A 21,938-nucleotide genomic window follows, 5' to 3' on the forward strand; every position below is an offset into this window, starting at 1 on the left:
GGTGGATGATTTACTATTGTAAATGATGTCATGGCTTGAAAATATGGTGGTTAAAAAGTTGTAGAGGGTAGATTGATTGCTTTAGGAGTTAGTTTGAAGTCAAATGAGTCAGTTTTTCACATTTAGAGGCAAGTTGTTGATGATGCCTATATTCCTGTTCCTTGTTTAGTATCAGTTAGATCAGCTCCTCATCTTAGGGATTCAACCCCTGAAGAAGGGAGGAGGTTGAATGCTTGTCTATGACTTCTTGTTCTTTCTCTTTGTGAGGGCTTGGACTCACTTGTGCTCAGAGCTTGATTGTACATCATTGTAAGCAGTTTGGCAAGGATATTAATAGGATTTGTAGCTATTTTTATGGGATCCCTGTGGTATGGAGTTTTAGCACAGTTTCTTCTTTTGTGATAGGTAGAATCCATTGTAACAGTGCTCTACCTTGGGAAATCATTCAATATTTCATGTTTTCTACTGTTTGAGAAGGATCCACGACTGTCACATGCCCTCCTTAGCTCCTCATCAGTCTTAAACACCTCACACCATTAAGCCTAAATTCCTAAACCCTATGCCTACCTTGACCCATAGAACACCCTGCATTTCTAACCTAATTTCCCAGACCTAAACTGCCTAGCTCCATTTGATCCAGTGAAACATCAACAAAACCCAATCAAAACTCCCATGCTACTATACCTAGCCTAAAATACTTACCTGATCCAGTCATCTCGACTGAGATTATGAAGGAGAGAGCCCTCTCATGGTCTTGTAGGGCTAGCTACAAGGCTAAGCTTGGTTTGTGGTTACCCTGGAAGTTGCCTCCCTTCAGCCTGAGGTAAATCTTGGTGATAACACAAGGGTTGACCTTGTGGCTGCAAGGGTTGACCTTGTTGATATAAAGGTTTTTTTTGCTACTCCAAGGGTTGACCTTACTGCTGCAACGATTATTGATAAGGCCCTTGTTGTACATAAGGTCTTTGTTGAGCAAAAGGTTGATGTTGTACATAAGGCTGCTATTGGTAAGTTCCTTGCAGAATCTGTTGAGTTCCAGTTTGGTACCGATAAGTTCCAGCCTGACCAACTGCCGCAAACGAGGGATTTCAACCAGGCTACATTTGGGGGCTTGCCTATTGAGTAAAGGGTGGATTCTGAGGCTTTTGAGAGTCATATAGAGGGTACGGTTGCTAGTAGGGTATCTGAGCTGAAAAGGGTTGTTGATACGGGATATGCCCTGATCCAGATGGAATTGATGATCCACTAGGATAAGGTACACTACTAACATTCTAACTAGCTCTGATATCATGAGTTTGAGGCACACTCACATGAGGTCCACCTAAAATAGGAGGTACATAAGGTGGAGGTGGTTGTTGCCCCTCAGGTGGTGGAATAGGTGGTGACACGTATTTTCCACCGGGAGGACCTTAAGAACTTATAGGGACATTAATTTCCCCAACTGTAATTGTCAGTTGTACAGGAACTGACGAAACTGCGGCTGGTACAAGAATTTGAGAGGCCACATTTGAAACAAACGAACCTGAAGTAGGCATAGTGCCCGATGACCAAATGGGATTGTGATATAGTTAAGATGCACTTGGAGTGCTTGAAACCAATTGAGCCAATGACGTATAACCTCGTGGAAATGTAGGCCCACTGCTTTTAGGGTGTGGTGGAGGTGCAACACTTCCTACAAATGGATAACCTTCGGGTGGAAAGTCATATTGAGAATCATTATCAACTCCAGGAGTATGAGTAGTTGAGATTTCTGGAGGACCTTGAGAAGAGGTTGGAAACTCACCTTTTAAAGCCATGGGTGGAAAAATTTGGCGAGGAATAATCTCATATGGTCATGGAGATAACTCCAAAGTAACACCAGGTCTGTCATATGGACTATAATGTTGTTTAGGAGATATCACCAACAGATCAAAAAGCAGATTCAGAGGGAATAAAACAAACCTCTGGGGACTCTCAGGAGTTTTTGGATCAGATTCCTGAGATGATGATGAGTCTCGAGGTGGAGGACGAGAAGCAAGGGGTTGGATATTTGGGATAATTCTAAGTTCAAGACCTTGGGCTTCAAGTGACTGTGAGAACTCAGGATGAACTCCTTGTGACGACCCTTCAGTATCAGATGTTGAAGGGGAAATGTAAGGCAAACATGGTGGTTCATCCACGGTGACTTTCTCTCAAAAACAATAGGAGAAGAGATGATTTCGTTGAGGGATTTAAAATTAAAATTTACAAGGAATCACTCAATATGAAGGCAAGAAATAACTGCATGGGCTCGACATATTATCGTGGGAAGTTAAATTTTAGAACTTAAAACAAGAAATAAATAAAAAATGGTGTACTATGCAAGAGGGTTTACCAAGTATTCGTGAACCATTATATACACCTTAGGCGAAACCAAGGACTTAATGTATGACGGTCGATCTCCCTAAATGCCATGTTCAGTGTATCACGTTTATAAGGTGGCTGACTCGGTTACCTGTTACTAAAGGATAGCAATCTAATGGGGTCTCCCAATATATACTTAATGGTACGGGGAGCACAAGTCCGTGTTAGTGTTGTCTAATGCATAACCATTCGATGAGAGCGTTCCCATATAATTGCCATACTGAAGAGCCTCCGATATACCCGAAATTACTAGAGAACCTTTGATATACTTCTATACTGGAACGAGATTTCACCCTCGGGATACAATGCACGCAGTTAACGACAATTTTTAGGTTTATAGATGCCGGAACACATCTCTAGCCTGGACCTCTAATTGTTTGCATTAAGTTCCAAATGCTCCTTATGTTAATTCAGTAAATTTTAAAGTGTTTCTTAATTAGGTTTCAATTTCGGGCTCAACGATGTCACCTGAATCCTAGTATGAAACTATATGAGAAAAAGGAAACCTTTCATTTCAATGAATTCTATGGTAACAAGGGAAGAGAGTACAAGAAATTAATGCATCAAACAAGAGAATGCATCAAACCAAATGCATCCACTAACTTTTTCCAAATGTGAAATGAAAAAGCAAAACTAAACTTCACTTTCACTAATGAATATGCAATCTATTGAAAGCAAAAAATGATATTCATTTCACTAAAATGCACTTTTACCTATATGATGCTTTTTTATTTTCAGATGTCTATATGCAACTAAGCCTTAACTAAAGCAAAAATGAAGATTTTGTTCAAAAATGCTCCTAAGTGCAACAAGACACTAATCAAAATAACACCAAATCAAAGCACTTCAATGAAATGTCTTTCACTTTTTCTTTCAAATAGATAATCAAATACGTTCATTCCAATTTGTAGACCAAACAATGTATTCATGTTCGATAAGCAACAAATATGGATTTCAAATGCTAGATGACCTAATACACATGAAAAACCACTTTGCACAAAACAAACTGAAATCAATGCAAGTTAATGTTTCAAGCAATTTTACCAAATGAACAGACCCAATCACCAACAAACTAGAGACTCAAAGACACTTACAAGCTATAAGAGGCAACCAATCAACCTCTAAACCCTAAAATCAATCAAATTTCACTCATATACTTGAAAGTTCAAAGAAGCAAAGATTCACTAATAAAACAAGGTAATCAACCAAAACATCAATGAAAAATAGTGATACAAGATAGAACCAGATCTCAGGGGCTAAGACAAACAAGTGTTTGACAGAGAAACCCTAATTTTTGCTAATGTTATGAAACCAACTCAAGAAAAGATAGATCAACGCCTTAGAATTCGGCCTCTTCGAGGGGGCAACCTCCTTTACATTACATAAATGAACAATTCTTGGATGATACAAATGAAAATACCTCCTTTCTATTTATAGGAGTATAAGGGGTCATAACATAATCAGAGCCGACATAACAATAATAATGTAAGGGCACAATAATAAAAATAGTGGGCTTTTATGGGGCACGATAGTAACAATATGGGCACTACATGGGTACATCAATATAATAAGTGGATTGTACTAATAACAATAAGGGGTTACACTAGTAGTATAGGGGCCTAACATGCTCCTCTCCTTCAAAAAGCATTGTCCTCAATGCTTTAGTAGTTCTTGATGCTTTTGTATAAAATTCTTGTCCTCCCATGTGGAATCTTCAGCGGGTAAGTTCTTCCACTTGATGAGATACTCTGAAATTGATCGATTTCGCAGCTGTCGGGTTCTTGTTTGTGTGACTGCTCCAGGTTCCAATATGATTTTTCCTTCCTCTTCAATTTCTAGCAATATTGTTTGAATTGGAATCTTTTGCAACTTTTGAATAAGTGGCCATACTTCTTCATCCTTCTTCCATTCATCCATTGCTTCGTTTATCCAATCTGGTTGGATAATAGAAATAGCACAAAACAATGCTTCCACATCCTCATCCTTGAAGAGTCTTCCCATTCGGTAAGGTCGCCATTTTTTAAGTGCATGTAGTATTTCCAACATTTCCTTCTCATAAATAGTTTGCTTGAGATGTAGCTATAAAAATACCCAATCACCTACATCAAAGCATTTTTCACTACAATGTTGATCTACCTGTTGTTTCATTTGATTTTGCACCGAAGTGGCGTTATCCTTTAAAAGTTGGAGAACTTGTTCTTGATGCTCGATGTGATCTTTCACTGCTTGAACATTTTTCTTCTTGATATGTCCTTCTATCTCTAGAGTTTGAGTGGTAATTTCTTCAAATCCTTTACAAGATATGGTCGGATTCATTTCTTGATGCTCAATGTGATCTTTCACTTCTTGAACATTTTTCTTCTTGATATTGTTGTTGGGAAAAGTATCCATTCGGAATGCCCCTATCCCACTCTAAGGTGTGATAGTGCCTTAGCAACAAACAAGGAAAACTAATTGAGTATTTCTTCTTTATGAAATGTAAATGAGGAGAAAGGATGTAACTAACCTGTGTCTTCCGCTAGTTTGTTGATCCAATCGCTCCTCTCTTTAGTGGCTCCCAGCTCCTTGCTCCTTCACCGGCCCAGCTTCACCGAATTCCTGCAAGATCACAAGAGAGAGAAACTACACGAAGATATAGATATACATTCATAAAAAGCTCAAGATCAAATTAAGCTAAACATGTAAGCATAACAAAACATCATTGGTACACAGCATGTAGGAGAAACTCAAATAGTTTATTGATAGAATAAGAAAGTCCAAGAGGAGATACAACCAAGTGAGTTTCGATCCAGCATCTACCTCCCAGCAAAGGAATCCCTTCCTCTCCTCCAACAAAGCATAAATCACCCAATGTACTAATCTCAATCTCAAACCAACAACAATTCTCTGCAAAGTACAAAATTCCAGCCTCTGGATCTCTGGGATGAGGGATCCATATATAGATGTAAGCAGAGAGGATGAGTCAGCTTATGTTTTGACTTGTGGCTTCTCTCTGTCAGTTCTTGCTTCCACTTGGAGACTGAGAGCCTCTTACTCATCACTTGGTCGAATTCAGTGAGGCAAGTGTCATTGGAGAAGATTCTGGAAGCTCCCATGGTCTCTCCACCTCGTTGAATGACTCTGCCACTTGTCATTTCCCGCTCAGCACACCTGGGTAGTGTATCCAAGTGCGTTGCAACGCACCTAGCCAGTGCATTTGGGTGCTTTGCAACGCAGGCAGCTAGTGGAGCTTCTGAATTGATCCTGAATTGACTGTTTCTGAGTGTTTTTTGGTGGAGAACTTCTGGGAGAAGTTGTCATTGGTTGACCTTGTTCCTTTAGGAGCTGTGACAACATCTTTAGGGACTTTGGATCCCTTGGATTATGGACATTTCATGCTTATAGCTGTAAGGCACAAAAATGTCTATAACAGTTGCCCCCTAAAGTATGAGGCCGTTTATCGGGTGAAATGCTTTATTAGGAGGATCCGAAGTTCATTCAATGCTGGGAGGAGACCTGTAATAAGATACAATACAATACATTATTTTTCATTTTGTTTTCATGATCTAGCTGAGGTGGGCATTCCCATGCTCAGCTTTATAAATTCATTTTTATGTACATAGGACAGACAATCGTCTGATGGTAGACTGATGATTCTGATGAAATCATCATCCTTTTGGTAGGATGATTATCTGTTCTGCAATGCTGTACATGTCAATGTCTTTATTTTTCCTGAATATATATCGCAGCCCGGATGGATGAAACTAGATCCGGGGTCTTCAATCTCGTCCGATCTTCACTCTAAGTACAAGTCGATCCATGTGAGAAATGTTTTGAAGTCGAACATGGAAAGACATCGCTTGATTACCAGTCAATGATGTAAACTGTTAACAAGCGCGAGAGGAATCACCGATAATGATAATGACCCTCAAGGTACTGCAGTACAATCCACGTGGTGTGAATAAAGGACTTGGCGTCGAACACCACGCAAAATCTTTCGGTCGAAGGTCATTGATGTATACCTGTCGCCGGAAGTGAGAAACTTGCCATTGAGGCATGCAAGTTTCAAAGTACTGAAGGGGGGTGTTCCTAGATCAAATTCTTGGATAATGAGCTGATGTCGACAAGAAGCGATCCGTCAAAGGAGGGCCTTGATGTATCCCACATCAGTGACACGGAACGGAGCAAATGATTTTTATGGAGGTGAAAACGATCTGATGATATATGGTTCAGGGTGGCGGTCATGAAAGAATGAAGGATAATGTATGGTAGTGGATGGGACACGGTTGACTTCTCTTGAACATATCGGCGACACTTGTGTGATGGATTGGTAGCATTTACCCCAAAGGTGGATGGTATGGCGAGACCATGGTGATGTGACCGGTGAATGAAACAACCCAACCCGACTCAGGCATGGAGTGGAAGTGTCATGTTCAAGAGCGACTTGCTACCAATAAAAGTTCTTTGAGTTTCTTCCCAATTTTTCCCCAGTCATTGCTGACCAGTACCTCTTTATTTTTGTCAAGCTTGAGGAGGATAACATATGCTTGTTCTATAATTTTCCCTTCGGGCAAACCCATCGCTATGTTTTAACGAGCCTAGCGATAGTGAAACTCGTTCTCGTCTAAAGACAAGTTTGTCGCTATTAATCTTTTTAACGAGTCTAACGACAAAGATAACTCGGTCCTTTTCATTTTTAGAGAGTCTGAAAATGTACGTAAAGTCAACTCCGGAAGTCCTTTTTCGTCATCTAATCCCTTAAGTCCGAAAAAGTATAAAACAATACAGAAGGGATGAATTTTCGATAGTTTTAACGAGCCGAACAAAACAAGCGCTCGATCTTTTTGTGCAATAATCCCTCAGGTCCAAAAAGATTAAAATCTAGAGGAGGGATAGCTCTTCCGGTCGCTTTAACGAGCTGGAAGGCCAAAACTCGGCAATCTTTTCATATTTTACGAGTGAGATGAAAAGAGCTTAAAGAAGACTCGTCTTTTGAGGAACGAGTGATAAAATGGGTAGCAGCTGATTCCAGGTAAGGGTTGGAATTTTCCAAGCACGGCAGTGTCACAAGGATGGCTAGTGAAATCACTCTTCGCAGCTGTTCCTCAAAATGGGTAAACAATCATATGGAGGTGAACGATCGGCCAATGGAAAAGTGGAGGTGACGCTGCAAACACGACCAAGGCTTTAATGGCTGATAATGTTACATTCACGGTGGTTATTTACCGGAGGGTAGTTCATTTTTTAACGAGCTTAAACACAGGTTGAAACACTTGCTCGGTCTTATGTTTATTTTTTAACGAGCATGAACTATGTGCTAAAACTGCTCGATAATCCAGTCATATGATAAGAATGTCTCATGTAAGATGCCATTTTTTATGGAGCTTGCGCCTTACAAAGCTATGCCCCGCATCCTTTCGTTATGCAAGTTCGGAAACGACTAATCCTACGAGTTTAAAGGGTTAGACCTATGGGTTTAAAGGGAGGACCTAAAAATTTAAAAAAAAAAAATAGCCGCCCCTTGCTTGCACTCCAAAAGGTTTGCATGCCCCCAGGTATAAAGTAGAGTTTCAAGGTTACCCCTCAATTTGCAGGAAAAACATTTGTTTAACCGGGAGAGGCCTACCTCTTTCAGGTTACCAAAGATTGTTTTATTAATATTTCAAACAAAACACTTCTTCGGCGATGTCTACTGAGATAGACAAAGGTGAGTGACAACGAGCGCCAAACACATAACTTTGACAAAAGAATCTTATTCTAGAATAACCCCTCTTCCAAGACGGACGGGGTACAGACTAGTCATATTCTCCCGCGGAAACCTATCCTATACCCGAAGTTTTCCTGCCGAAGCAGACCAGGACGCATGCCCCCTGGGTTCCAGTCATATCCATCCGAATTACTCGCGCTCATCAGGAGGATGGACCGTGGGTTGAGACATTTCTTGCGTGAAGAGACCATTTAGGGATGGTATATGACTATTTGCGATGCGTGATCTGGGAAATGAAAGCTGGTCCACGAGCTTGACCACTCTTCCTTCGTGCGGAAAACACATTACTCTAAAGAGTGAGGAGACGATGGCTCCCATGCAATATATATAGTCTCGTCCAAGGAGTAGGTTATAATCCAAGGGTCCTTGAACGACCATCACGTTCATTTGAACGGTCTTCCCTTTCAATGTGATAGGCACATTGGGGAGGATCCCTAAAGGTCGACTGGTTCCTTTATCAAAGCCTGTCAGATTTCTCATTTCAAGAAAAAGCGCTGGCGAACCAAGCGCTTTCCAAGCAATAGAAGAAAGGATACTCACAGATGCCCCCTCATCAATGATGGTGCCAGCCATGACCATTCTGTATATTTGGACGATAATTCTGAATGGTATGCTTGCTGGCAAACGGGGTCTGCCTAGTTGGTTCCAGTCGAAGGAGACAACTAGGTTGCTTGGTGGTGGGACCGAGTAGACGGCCGGGTATCGCTCTGACAAACTTCCTTCCTGCGATAAAGGAATGGGGGGATTGCCCCCATGCTCGTCGGAGTCTGTGTTGATGAAGAGAATTTGGATGGTGTCATCCTTGTTCTCTTCAGTGACTGTGTCATTCGAAGATAAATCCTCTGAAGGCAAGACCGGGTCAACTGCCGCCTCGACCTTTTGACTTTCGTCGGGTATGGATTCAGCTGGTTCATCTTCAATGACCGGCGCTTCAGCTGACCACTTGAGCGGGCCAGCTGGATTCTCAACTAACGAAGGACTCGGCAAGAGTTTTTTATATCCAGGAGGAAGTCGTAACGGTGAAACCGGACGATCATCCAAAACTCTTTTAGCTTCGTCTAAGAAGGGACAACGGTGGATGGCATGATTGCCTTCGCACAGTTTACAGGGAGATCTAGCTCTCCCTTTTTGTCCTGGGACTTCACTTTCGCTAGTTGACGGTGTGCTTTCAACATGGCTATCAGAGGTTGACACCACCGAATTGTGCAAACGGGGAGACCAGTCCCTTAGTATCCGAGGGATGCAAGGACAATCTCTGTGAAAGTGGTCTCCCTTGCATATGACACATGGCGATTTAGGCCTAGTCAGTGCTGTGTGTGGATTTTCATTAGACGACACTTGTTTGCCCCCAGCCGCTTTTGGCTCCTTCTTCTTCTTCTCTTTCTTCTTCTTTTCCTTCTTCTTCTTAGGAACTTGGTTTTTAGTTTTACCAGTTCCGTCAAGCGAAGAGGAAGGGAGAGAGGAAGAATTAGAGGAAGTAGAAGGCTGGTGGGTAACTCTGGACTGGTCTAACTGCTGACTCGACTGTTCAGGAATCGTGGTGTTCTGAACGACATTGGTTGAGAAGAGCCAGACTGGCAAGCCAATTGTCAGTCCTGGAAGCGACAATGTGGCCATATGGGGCGCACCAACATCTCCCCAAGAGGAGAAGGGACTAGGATTTCCACCAAGGGGAATTCCTTGGTTGGTAGGCTCCATTTTCTCAACCTAAAGATCAACGCAGGAAAAAGGGTATGAATATTCCGTTTAAAATAAATTTTAACGACGCTTGGACACAACTTGCTTTTTCAATTTTAAAGAGTCGAGAAAAAGCAAAAGATGACTCTAGTCGCCTTCGATGTTTTAACGAGCCCGAAGTGATAAATGCTCGGATGGACTTTTTCCGTTATAGAGTCTGAAAAAGGCCAAAAGGAACTGCTCTGGAGTTCTAGGTAGAGGGTGTGCCAAACTTTTCGCAAAACCGCAGAATACTTTTTAAGGTACGGGCGGTCAATCTTCCCGAATGCTGTGTTCAGTGCATTGCGATCAGTAGGGCGGCCGACACGGTTTCCTATGGATAAAGGTTTTATGCCTATAGGGGTCTCCCAATATATACTCGACGGTACGTGGGAGCACAATCCGTACTGGCGCTTATCGTCTCTCAGGAGGAATCACCCAACCATCAGCGAGATCGACAGTCACCAGGTTTTACGACGTTGGAACACGTCTCTAGCCTAGACCTCTATGTTGTGCGTTAAGTTCCAATGCGTTGTTAAGTTCATTCAATTTATTTTAGGTTGATCTTTCTTAGAAGTTTGCCTTTTTGGATCACCACGAGATGTATATACAATTCCTAAATGCAGTCTAAAGATGATAAGCAAGCATTTATCTCTTTTCAACAATGAAAATCCTAGCTACAAGGGGAAAAGAAAGACACAATCTTTTCTCAAAGAGCAAAGAGCACACTGTAAATGCACTTTTCCTAAATCAAACCATACAAACTATCAATATGCAAATGCACAAATGCATGTATTTGTTTTCACTTTCTTAATATTGATGCCTAAAAAGAAAGCTGTTGTACAAATTTGAATTCGATTTCAAGTGAAAAGACAAACAAGTTTTTTTTTGAAATCAAAAAGACGATTACGACACTTTGTGATTTTGAAGTAAACACTTGTTTCGACACTAGAAATTCACAAATTCAAACCAAAAGACAAAAGTAAAAGCGTAATCAACTGTGAACAGCAAACAAACTCACTGCTAGTATGACTAGTTTACTTTTGTAATGGGAAACTGCAAATGACGTAACAAATACATAAAAAAAATACAGTTTCTTTATACAACTGAGGCGGAATTAAGGCAAAGAAAAGGGGTTTCAGATAGGTACACACACTGATAACAGGCTGAAAAACAGAGACAAAACTGAGCAAAAAGAAGCAGGGAACCACAGTTGCACAAGGCAAAGGCTGATCAGCGCACCCCCAGCACAGAGAAACTGAACTTCAGCGCAGGTAGCCCTCTCGGGACCTGCGTTGAAATGCAGAACCTCTTCACAGAGCCTGCGCTGAAGCAGAAACGAGAATTGTCTCTGGGTTCTGGGTCACGGTTTGCAGTTTAATCTACAATTTTTTGGCCGGATAAAAGCTATCAATTAGGTACAATTAGGAGGATGATTTAAAGGAGGACTAAGATCTATCACAAAGGGCTGTTAGAGCACTTGTGGATCAGCTGTTCAGATCATAAACAGGCCCAGTGAATGGACTAGAGTAACAGATCTCTACTTTGCATTTGAAAATGGCAAATGCATTTCGATTCGGCATTCCTGAGTTTATGAGAAGAACAACAATAGAAACACAAATAAACTAACAAGATACGTTCCCCAGCGGAGTCGCCAATTTGTTGTTGGGAAAAGTATCCATTCGGAATGCCCCTATCCCACTCTAAGGTGTGATAGTGCCTTAGCAACAAACAAGGAAAACTAATTGAGTATTTCTTCTTTATGAAATGTAAATGAGGAGAAAGGATGTAACTAACCTGTGTCTTCCGCTAGTTTGTTGATCCAATCGCTCCTCTCTTCAGTGGCTCCCAGCTCCTTGCTCCTTCACCGGCCCAGCTTCACCGAATTCCTGCAAGATCACAAGAGAGAGAAACTACACGAAGATATAGATATACATTCATAAAAAGCTCAAGATCAGATTAAGCTAAACATGCAAGCATAACAAAACATCATTGGTACAAAGCATGTAGGAGAAACTCAAATAGTTTATTGATAGAATAAGAAAGTCCAAGAGGAGATACAACCAAGTGAGTTCCGATCCAGCATCTACCTCCCAGCAAAGGAATCCCTTCCTCTCCTCCAACAAAGCATAAATCACCCAATGTACTAATCTCAATCTCAAACCAACAACAATTCTCTGCAAAGTACAAAATTCCAGCCTCTGGATCTCTGGGATGAGGGATCCATATATAGATGTAAGCAGAGAGGATGAGTCAGCTTATGTTTTGACTTGTGGCTTCTCTCTGTCAGTTCTTGCTTCCACTTGGAGACTGAGAGCCTCTTACTCATCACTTGGTCGAATTCAGTGAGGCAAGTGTCATTGGAGAAGATTCTGGAAGCTTCCATGGTCTCTCCACCTCGTTGAATGACTCTGCCACTTGTCATTTCCCGCTCAGCGCACCTGGGTAGTGTATCCAAGTGCGTTGCAACGCACCTAGCCAGTGCATTTGGGTGCTTTGCAACGCAGGCAGCTAGTGGAGCTTCTGAATTGATCCTGAATTGACTGTTTCTGAGTGGTTTTTGGTGGAGAACTTCTGGGAGAAGCTGTCATTGGTTGACCTTGTTCCTTTAGGAGCTGTGACAACATCTTTAGGGACTTTGGATCCCTTGGATTATGGACATTTCATGCTTATAGCTGTAAGGCACAAAAATGTCTATAACAGATATGTCCTTCTATCTTGATAGTTTGAGGAGTGGTAATTTCGACCAATGAATTACAAGATATGGTTGGATTCATTTCTTCTTTCTCGATGTGATCTTTCACTTCTTGCACCTTTTTCTTCTTGATATGTCCTTCTATCTTGAGAGTTTGAGGAGTGGTAATTCTTGCCAATGCTTTACAAGATATCGTCTGATTCATTTCTTCTTTCTCTGGGGTGGGGTCCTGGCATATATCTTCTTCTTTTGACCTTTCTTGCTCCTTTTCTTCTTCCTCTTCGCAATCTATGTAGAATAATTTCTTCTCAGCACACTTATTACCTTTAGTGTATTTGCTATCACAACTGTAACAAAGCCCTTTTGCTCTTTTTTCTTTCAATTGTTGTGGTGTCAAACTTATAGGTTGTGGAAGACTAGGAGCAACAACACTTCCATCTTTATAGTTGTGAGTGGTATGCTTCCTGGTTGCCATAATTTTGCTTTCCATTTTTCTTGCTAACCTGAATGCCTTCTCTAATGAATCAGGTTCCCAAAGGCGAACATCATGTCGGATATTATTCTTTAAAGTCCATGTGAACACATCAATCCTATGTTCCTTTGGAATATTTTTTACCCTTATGTTTAATTTTTGGAACTCCTCAATGTGCTCCATTATTGAACCCTTTTGTTTAAGACTTATCAATTGGATAAAAAAAGTGTTGCTTTTTGTATCCTCATAATGTGCTGTCAATTCTTCCGTAAAAATTGCCCAAGTGATAATTTGTTTACGAGAACAAAGCCATTGATACCATATAAACTGATTTGGTTCCAAATATAAAGTTGCAATACACACCTTTTGTGTGTTTTGCACATTATTGAGATCGAAAAATTGCTCCATCTGTAATATCCATGTTGCGGGATCCTTGCCATCAAACTTCCTCATATTGATTTTTGGAATATGGTGGGTCTTCGATCCCACATTAGAGTCTAAGAAATCATGATTAACATTTCTTTTGTTCACATCATGAGTTTCCTTTACTACCTTTTCACCATTAGTAAGTATTTCTTGTAGAAAATTTGTCAAATCTGTCTTCAAATCTGCCATTTTGTCTTCAAATTTGTCTTCAAATCTGCCATGTCTCTCTTCAAATCTATCTTCAGATCTTCCATCTTAGCTTCCACGCCCTTTATCTTAGATTCCATGCCACTTATCTTAGCTTTTGTTAGCTTTTGTGAGAGTGACATTTGTTGCACTTGTTCTTGTAATTTTGATATATCATGTAGCATTTCTTCCTCTTCTTCATGAGTCATCTTAGAGCTTTCAGGTTGCTTACTAGGTGTTTGCATTTTCTTTTCTTGGGGCATCAGTTACCGATAATAATTCTCTACTATGCCCTTTGAATTCCTTCAAAATAAAATTTCAAACCAAGCTTAAGCAAAAATTTAAAAAAATCTACGCACCTTTTTTCACTTTGTAGGAGCTCAATATTACCTCTGATGTATCTCTATACTTTCCGCTCATCCAATTCTGAAATTGCGACCTACAGTAGCCCTCTGTGTCCTCTTTCAAATTCCACCAGTCTCACCCAAATTGGATTCTCCAAGGAAGAGTTATGCGAAATCTCCCACAGTGACTTGATTATAGACTAGTTCAGTAGAGCGAACTTGTGCCACATGCCACGAGTCACTGTTTCGACCTTTGGCTCTGAAAAATATCTACAAGAAACTACAGTCCATCCTCTTTCTGTACCTTGTTACGAAATTTTAATCTAATGCTCAGAGAGAAAGTTTTGACGATTTTCCCAAGGTCACCTATTTGGAATGTAATTCAGGAGTCTGCAAAAAGACCAAGTTCCTCAAATCATATCTCCCCAAATATAACGCAAAAAGCTCTGAAATTCGGACCCGAGATTCAGCACGAATTCTTATCAAATGGGTTTTTTTTTTAGCTTCTGAAACATCACAGAAAAAAAGTTATAGCAAAAATGCCACGATGACTTGTTTGGAGCAGCGAAACCCTAGAATCAAAAGCTCTTATACCAAATGTTATGAAACCAGCTCAAGAAAAGATAGAAAAGATAGAAAAGATAAATCAATGCCTTAGAATTCAGCCTCTTCGAGGGGGAAACCTCCTTTACATTACATAAATGAACAATTCTTGGATGATACAAATGAAAAGACCTCCTTTCTATTTATAGGAGTCTAAGGGGTCATAACATAATCAGAGCCGACATAACAATAATAATGTAAGGGCACAATAATAACAATAGTGGGCTTCTATGGGGCACAATAGTAACAATATGGGCACTACATGGGTACATCAATATAATAAGTGGGTTGTACTAATAACAATAAGGGGTTACACTAGTAGTATAGGGGCCTAACAGCTAATCTCAAGGATCAACGTGGTTGTCAAGGCTAAACAGGCGTTGAACAAGGGATAGGCGTGACTGTTTTATGAAAAAGCACGCTGGCAGTGCGATTGTTTTATGAAAAAGCACACTGGTAACGTGATTATCAGATCAGAAAATGCATCGATCAAGGAAACAAGCAAAAAATAAAAAAGAATTTCACAAACTTGACTAGACTGAGCACTCCAAGACAGTAACCAGTGATTGTGCAAACCTAAAACAACCCAAGCTAACTGAGAACGCTATGGGCGGTCAAATTGATTAAGAGATCAATTGAGAAAGGAGGTTGAACATAGACTACAACAGGCTTCATTGCAGGTTTCGAAAGTTGAATGTTGGGCAAGACATCCTCTTATATCCTCAAATACATTCAAATGTTTGTATCCTCATTAGTGTAATACCTAGGTCGAAAGTGGTGCACTGATCTTTGCCCACCAACCAATCTTCCACTTTGAACCACTTTGAACCGTTCAAACTCTGCCCATGGAACTTCTCGATCTCATCCCCATGACCCTAATTATCTTGATTAATAACTGAAAGGGGATTTAATTTTGCAAATGAAATTCATTATGATATGTCAAGGGGAATATATCAAAATTTGTGAAACATATCTAATTATGTTGTCAATTTAGTTGGTTGGCATTCAATCAATTGCGTACAACGTGGAAGGTAGTCACCTTTGTCCACCTTAGGGTCTATGTAATTCTCTGAAGTGTTATGACTCAAACATTGAACTAGCGTTCGATGTAATTTCTCTAGTTGTTTTTGGCTCTAATCCACTTACCTTTTTATAAAACCAACAAATCAATACAGATAAGCAAAACACTATACATGGTGATTAAATTGGGTTTTACACTTTGGACTTGCATTTCGTTGAAGAATGCCCAGGTTTCACAAGGGTGGTTATTCTTATTGCATAACAATAAGTATTCTTACCTTTTTCTAAAGCTAATAAATCAATAGACATGGGAAAAACACTAATAATGATGATTAATTGTGGTTTTAGCATTTCATTCAAAAAAAAATTCAATTTAATCTATTTGGATACTCTGTAATTAATGTAACTACAACAAACATTTAAGATATTAATGTACAATTGTGTAAATCTAGTGAGAAAAGAGAATAAGAAATTGAACTACTTACTCATTTTCTCTCTGTTATTTATTCTTACACACCAACATAAATTCATCATAACTTCAGATCTACCAAGCATTGAGAGGGATCAAAACTCAAGAAATTTAACTCTAGAAATTTGATTCTCTTGCTAGATCCTTAATTAAAATATATCTATGTTGGTTTTTAATAATATTATTTATATTTAGGGTCGCGGGAGGGGAAGTGATTCTCGTTAATCCGGAGGAATCATTGAATATAGATATGCTTGGAGGCTTGGATGGAAGACCAACAACCAAGCAGAAGTGTATGGCTTGTTTCTGGGCCTCACGTTGGCTCAAAAGAAGGGCATAAAAACAATATAGGTTTTAGGAGACTCCATGATAATTATTAGGGATATGATCTATGCTTCATCAGCTAAAAACACTACCTTAAACCAAATAATCAAGTGATCCCAGGGGTTGATCCCCTCCTTCGAAATGGTGTCTTTCTTGCATATTCTCGGAGGAAATAATCACGAAGTTTACAAACAGGCTAACCATGCATGCCAGTTGAGAGAAGAAATGAGCATTGTGAATGAGGCCATGGGCACGACTAGCATCCCATAAGTGTGTTGATAAGATACAAATTCTAGATTGTGGAGGTTTCTCTTAACCTTGCAAGGATGTGAACATACTTAAGAATTGGGGATTTTGCTTTTAGATTTCTTAGGGTGGCTGATTGGCCTCTCCTTCCTCCCCTTAGCCCTTCCCCTTTCCTTCTCCTCCCCTCCCCTTCCCTCTGTCTCCCCTCTTCCCTATTCATCCTCCCCTTCCCTCCCCTCTGTCATTCTCCTATCATTATCCACACACTCCCCTCTCCCATTATGTCATGCCTCCCCTCCTTATTGTCATGTTGCCCACCTCATCTCCTTGCTCCTTGGGCCTTGTCGCATCACTCCATGCGAGCCCTGGCCTATCATGGAGCCTCGTGGCAGGCGTGTCATTTGCTTACAACCGCAGTGCGTTTGTAATTGTCACCCTGGTACAACACCTATTTATAAAAGGGACCTTTGCGTGTGTATTCAATTCCCACACCCTGGTTCATGGCACAAAGGTCGGCGCACCACCTTGGGTGATTGCTAGATAATGGGGATTTCAGAGCACAGAACAACCCTGATCACTTGTGGGAGGAAGCTTAGGATGCGAATGATGGACCAGGAGCAGAGCTGGGAATAATGGCAGACGACTAGAAATTTATGGAAGTACATCAAGATCTCAGCGCCATCAGCGTCTTCAAACTGTATTGCACCATCACACAGTTATGCCGCTGTTATTTAAGGAATAACGATATGTTCAGTTTCTATGGTTTAAGGTTCTTTTCTACTTAGGTGGCCTCTATGAATGCTTGGCAGCTGACGCTGAGGTCGTTGTGAGTCAATTATTGGGTCTAGGTTGAAGGGCAGAAACAAGGTGTCGGCAGAGCCTGAGATTTCAAGTGGGAAGCTTCAAGGGGGCACGAGTCTAAGTGCAGTTAATGGTCTGTGTGTCATTGTTGGGTTGGGTGTTGTTATTTTGCTTAATTGGGAGGGGGTTCTAGACCATAACCTTGGGGAAGATTTGAGAGTAGACCCGCAAAGGGAAGTCAGTTTGAATACGGCTGAATTTAAGATTGTTGTTGGAGAGAATGTTTATAAACTTCTAGACTGGGAGGGTGTCATGGGTCAGAACCTTTGGGCTTCATTGGAGGCCAGTGAGGTGGACGGGGTGATGGATGGTTGGTCCCTGGAGAGGTGGGTCAAGAGCATCCTAGAATTGAGCGGGAGTGACAGAAGGTTTTGTGACATTCTAGGAACTATGAAGATGGATTTGAGTGTGTAGAGTGCAAAGGATAGTTCCCGACGATGCTCTTGGCACAGACGCAGTCCGATGTCAAGGAGGCCGCAGGTGGGAAATTCTCTAGTTGGTAAGAGAAATCGGCCAACCTGCATCAATTGTGTGCATGACCACATGGAATTAAGAGAAGACTTGGTTGTATTGCAGCATGGCATACACAATAAGCAGCGAGAGAACCTGACTATGCAAGAGAGACAACTGGAAAAGAGGAAGTGTATTTGTCCACTAGAGGATGAAGTGGATGCACTGCAGCAACAAATTGAGCAGCTAAAGCTCAAGGTGGAGGAGAACAGCGAAAAAAAACGACTCCACTGAGTTGGACCAAAACAACTGCACTAAAGAAGTCTCCACTGGCCTGGACCTAAACAATCCAACACCAATGGATATTTAGTCTCAATAAGTATTTCTCATTGTTTTTATATGGCACTATGCAAATGTAAATATTTAATGCTTCAATTTTGTCGAATTTATAGTTATAGGAGCTCTGGAATGTGGAATTTTGTGAGCAGTACAAAGAACACTTATACAGCAAGATTGCAGACCAAATGATGTAACATCAACCCTTAGAAGGCTTCGAAAAACTTTGTAAAATCCCAGTTTTGTTTACGAACGAGCACGCTATATTTATATAAAAAAATCTACTCATTCTGGTTAAAATATATATATTTCTACATTTCTTTATATATAAGTATTCTATTTTTAATTTTATTAAAAACTTGAATCATCTCTATGGAATATCTATAGAATATTTTTAATAGTGAGGATACAAGGTTTAAATAAATCTCAAAAGTACTTACAACTTTTTTCTTTTAGAATTAACTAAAAAATGTTATAAAATTAAATTAAAATAAACTATTTATAAAATATTTTGATTGTGAAATAAATTATCTTTTTTAAGCATGTTGTGTTGGCCCATGATATTGTACCAAAGAATATCCATGGTAAAGTAGGAGCGAATATCCATGGTTAAAAATCTTGTCATGATTTTTTTTATTTAAAATATTACTCTTAACTTTTTATTATTTTTTAATTAAATCAACATGTAAATATTTACTAAATTCAAGAGATTTAGAATTGCTCTAAGCAATGCTTAATCACTGCTTAATTAAATTAGTGTTGAAATTAGAAACACTCCATCTAAATCCATGAATGCATACCAAGCTCAATACCACTTTGCAACCTTTGCAAGGAATAAGACATAATACATGAACAATTCCTCACAAAAATCACCATGGGTAAATATTATCATCCTTCACAGCTAAAGAATGAATTTTTACTCAAACCCGTGTTGTTTAATTGGCTGTCAAAAACACGCCACTTCATGGCTTTTTCTTTCAGCATGATTTTCTCCTCAATGTAGTAGTTTTCTTTCTTTTGTTTCTTTGCGTTGCTATCAATATAATAGTTTTGCATTGCTATCAATATAATAGTTCTCTCTTTTGTTTCTTTGCATTGCTATCTTCCAGATGCCTTCTTAACTTCAAGCTTATTAAAAAACAAAGATGCGTGTCCTAGTTGAATATTTCATTCCAATTCAATGTGATAAGGACCATCTACATTTTAAAATAAGTCACATGCCACAATCAAGTGGAATTATTTTCATCACCTTTTGGACAACAAAATATGTAAAAACGAGCCAGAAAACAACAGTTTAGACATCGAAACAAGGCAAACTAGCCTGAAGAACACTGCCAAAATATTTTCTCCAAATGCAAGTAAAAGATAAAAAAGCATGAATAGCAAAATACATTACACCCTCCCAACCATACAAAGTTACAAACTGCCAAAACTAATGCAACCATTGCTATAATCTTCACTCACTATGAAATAATAAACCTCATCAATTTTGATGATTTTAAGACCTTATAAAGTATCCCAATTCAACGAGAGATTTGACAAGACCGCATCTATTCCTCAACTAGTTGTGCCCTAACATTTTGAGGTTTTTCTGTACCAGCCAGAGAAGTAGAATTTCTACTTAACCCAATGCTTTTCTGTAAATTGGAAATTACGGTTCCCATTCTGCCTATGAAACTAAAAAATATTTCTGGAGGGCAATATGGCTAACAATACCTAGCCACTGCAGTAAAACGCTGCTTATCAATGAGAAAGAGGCTTGTTCTGGAACTAACTAATTAACTCGAACATAGGCTGACAATATATAAGGGGAATGGGTTGGGTTTTACACCCTCGACTTATATGACAGGCTTAAAAGGAGTGGCCACTGCTAGAAGCCATTATACATCATTTCATTCTCAGATAGTTTAGTCCATCATGAATATACAATTTTCTTCCCTGTCATTTTTAATGGATCAGGTACTAAGGCTCTGAATTTAACCTTTTGATATCCCCTGGCAAATTCACAATAGTTTGCCATGGATTTAGAGATGCACTTGTATTTTCTACTAGATGCAAGTCGTGAGCTTGAAGCTCGCCATTTCACATCTGCGGAATACTAAGCCTTGGCAGAAACTTGATGGCTTATTTTGGATTTTGTTGATTGGAATCATGCCATGGGATGGGATCCTAGTGCGTTTGCATTAGACAATAGTTTCCCATGGATTTAGAGATGCACTTCTATTTTCTACTAGATGCAGGTCGTGAGCTTGAAGCTCACCATTTCACATATGCGGAATCACTAAGCCTTGGCAGAAACTTGATGGCCTATTTTGGATTTTGTTGATTGGGATCATGTCATGGGATGGGATCCTAGTGTGTTTGCATTAGACAAGGCATGCAAACATTAAGGTGCAAAGAGTTTAATCCATAATAGATAAGAATTGGAATGGGCCATATACGGATCAGCAACAATAACAATTACAAGAAATTGTTACAGTAAGAAAAGACCCTTGTTTCTTTCAAAGTAGCTTATACCTGAAAAAGATCTAAACAAATCCGTACACAACATTCTTGTACAAGGAAATATGGTATTCATCCTCAAAGATCTTGCACAAAGAGGGAAATGAAAATTGACATTGTTGTAAGACAATTTTTTATAACAGAAAATCAGTGAGCCAAGAGGCTCATTTTACAGCCCAGTATGATGTGTAACCATGTCTGTCCATCATCAAAGTTGAAATTTTGCTCATGTCAGCTAAAAAAAATTAACTATACAAAACATTTAAATAATGTCTACTCGTAAAAAAAAATTGCAAGTGAAGAAATTGAATCCCTCTCAACTCATATTAGATCCGTATTTAAGATGAATCTATGCTGGTCATAAGCCAAGCCTTACTATCAAACATTCAGGGATCTTGAAAGAACGGCAAATAGAGAGCAATGTCTTGAAAGAAAAGCACATAAATAGAGAGAGGGTTCTTGATACTTTCAGGAATGTATTATTAACATTACTAAGCACAAATAGAAGAATTGGGGGATCCAATGTCAAAAGGTTGGGAATTTTGCATCGTAATTCAATTTCCTACTAAGATAGATAGATAGATATATAGTTTATTATAATGATAAAATAATTGAATGATACAATATAGTCAAAGGTCGAAGATCAAATTGATGTACAGAAAACCTTTTCTACATAGCCATTCCATTGTTTGCTAAATGGAAGTGTGTGAGTAATGTTTCATAACCTCGTTGATGATACCATTTCATTGGGATCACATATTCAAATTCAGACGGAGATGGGCATGTACACCTTCCATTTACATTTATCTTAACCAAAGAATAAAACAAAAAAAATTCGCAGAGTATTTATGGTAGTAACTTAATGAATGGATGAATAACACTAGGCCAACTCATACCATTCAAAATGATCTCACACAAGGTGAGACTGACACGGTGACCACAATTCATATTCCCTACTGTTTAGGTTCACCAGAAGAATGATATCCAAAAAGCGCAAGACGCAGAGCAATTATATGGACAGACAGTGGTTGTTTCTAAAGAGGCAGCTAACCAAGGTGAAGCATTTAAAACAATATCAATATAGCCCCACCAGCAAATAAATAACGGATCCAGCAAAGGTTCAAAGCATCTTGTTTACAGTACAGATCACTGGACATTTT

Source organism: Pinus tabuliformis, chromosome J (assembly GCF_031772625.1).
Source record: "Pinus tabuliformis cultivar Carrire ecotype Pingquan chromosome J, CPIR1, whole genome shotgun sequence".
Taxonomy (NCBI): domain Eukaryota; kingdom Viridiplantae; phylum Streptophyta; class Pinopsida; order Pinales; family Pinaceae; genus Pinus; species Pinus tabuliformis.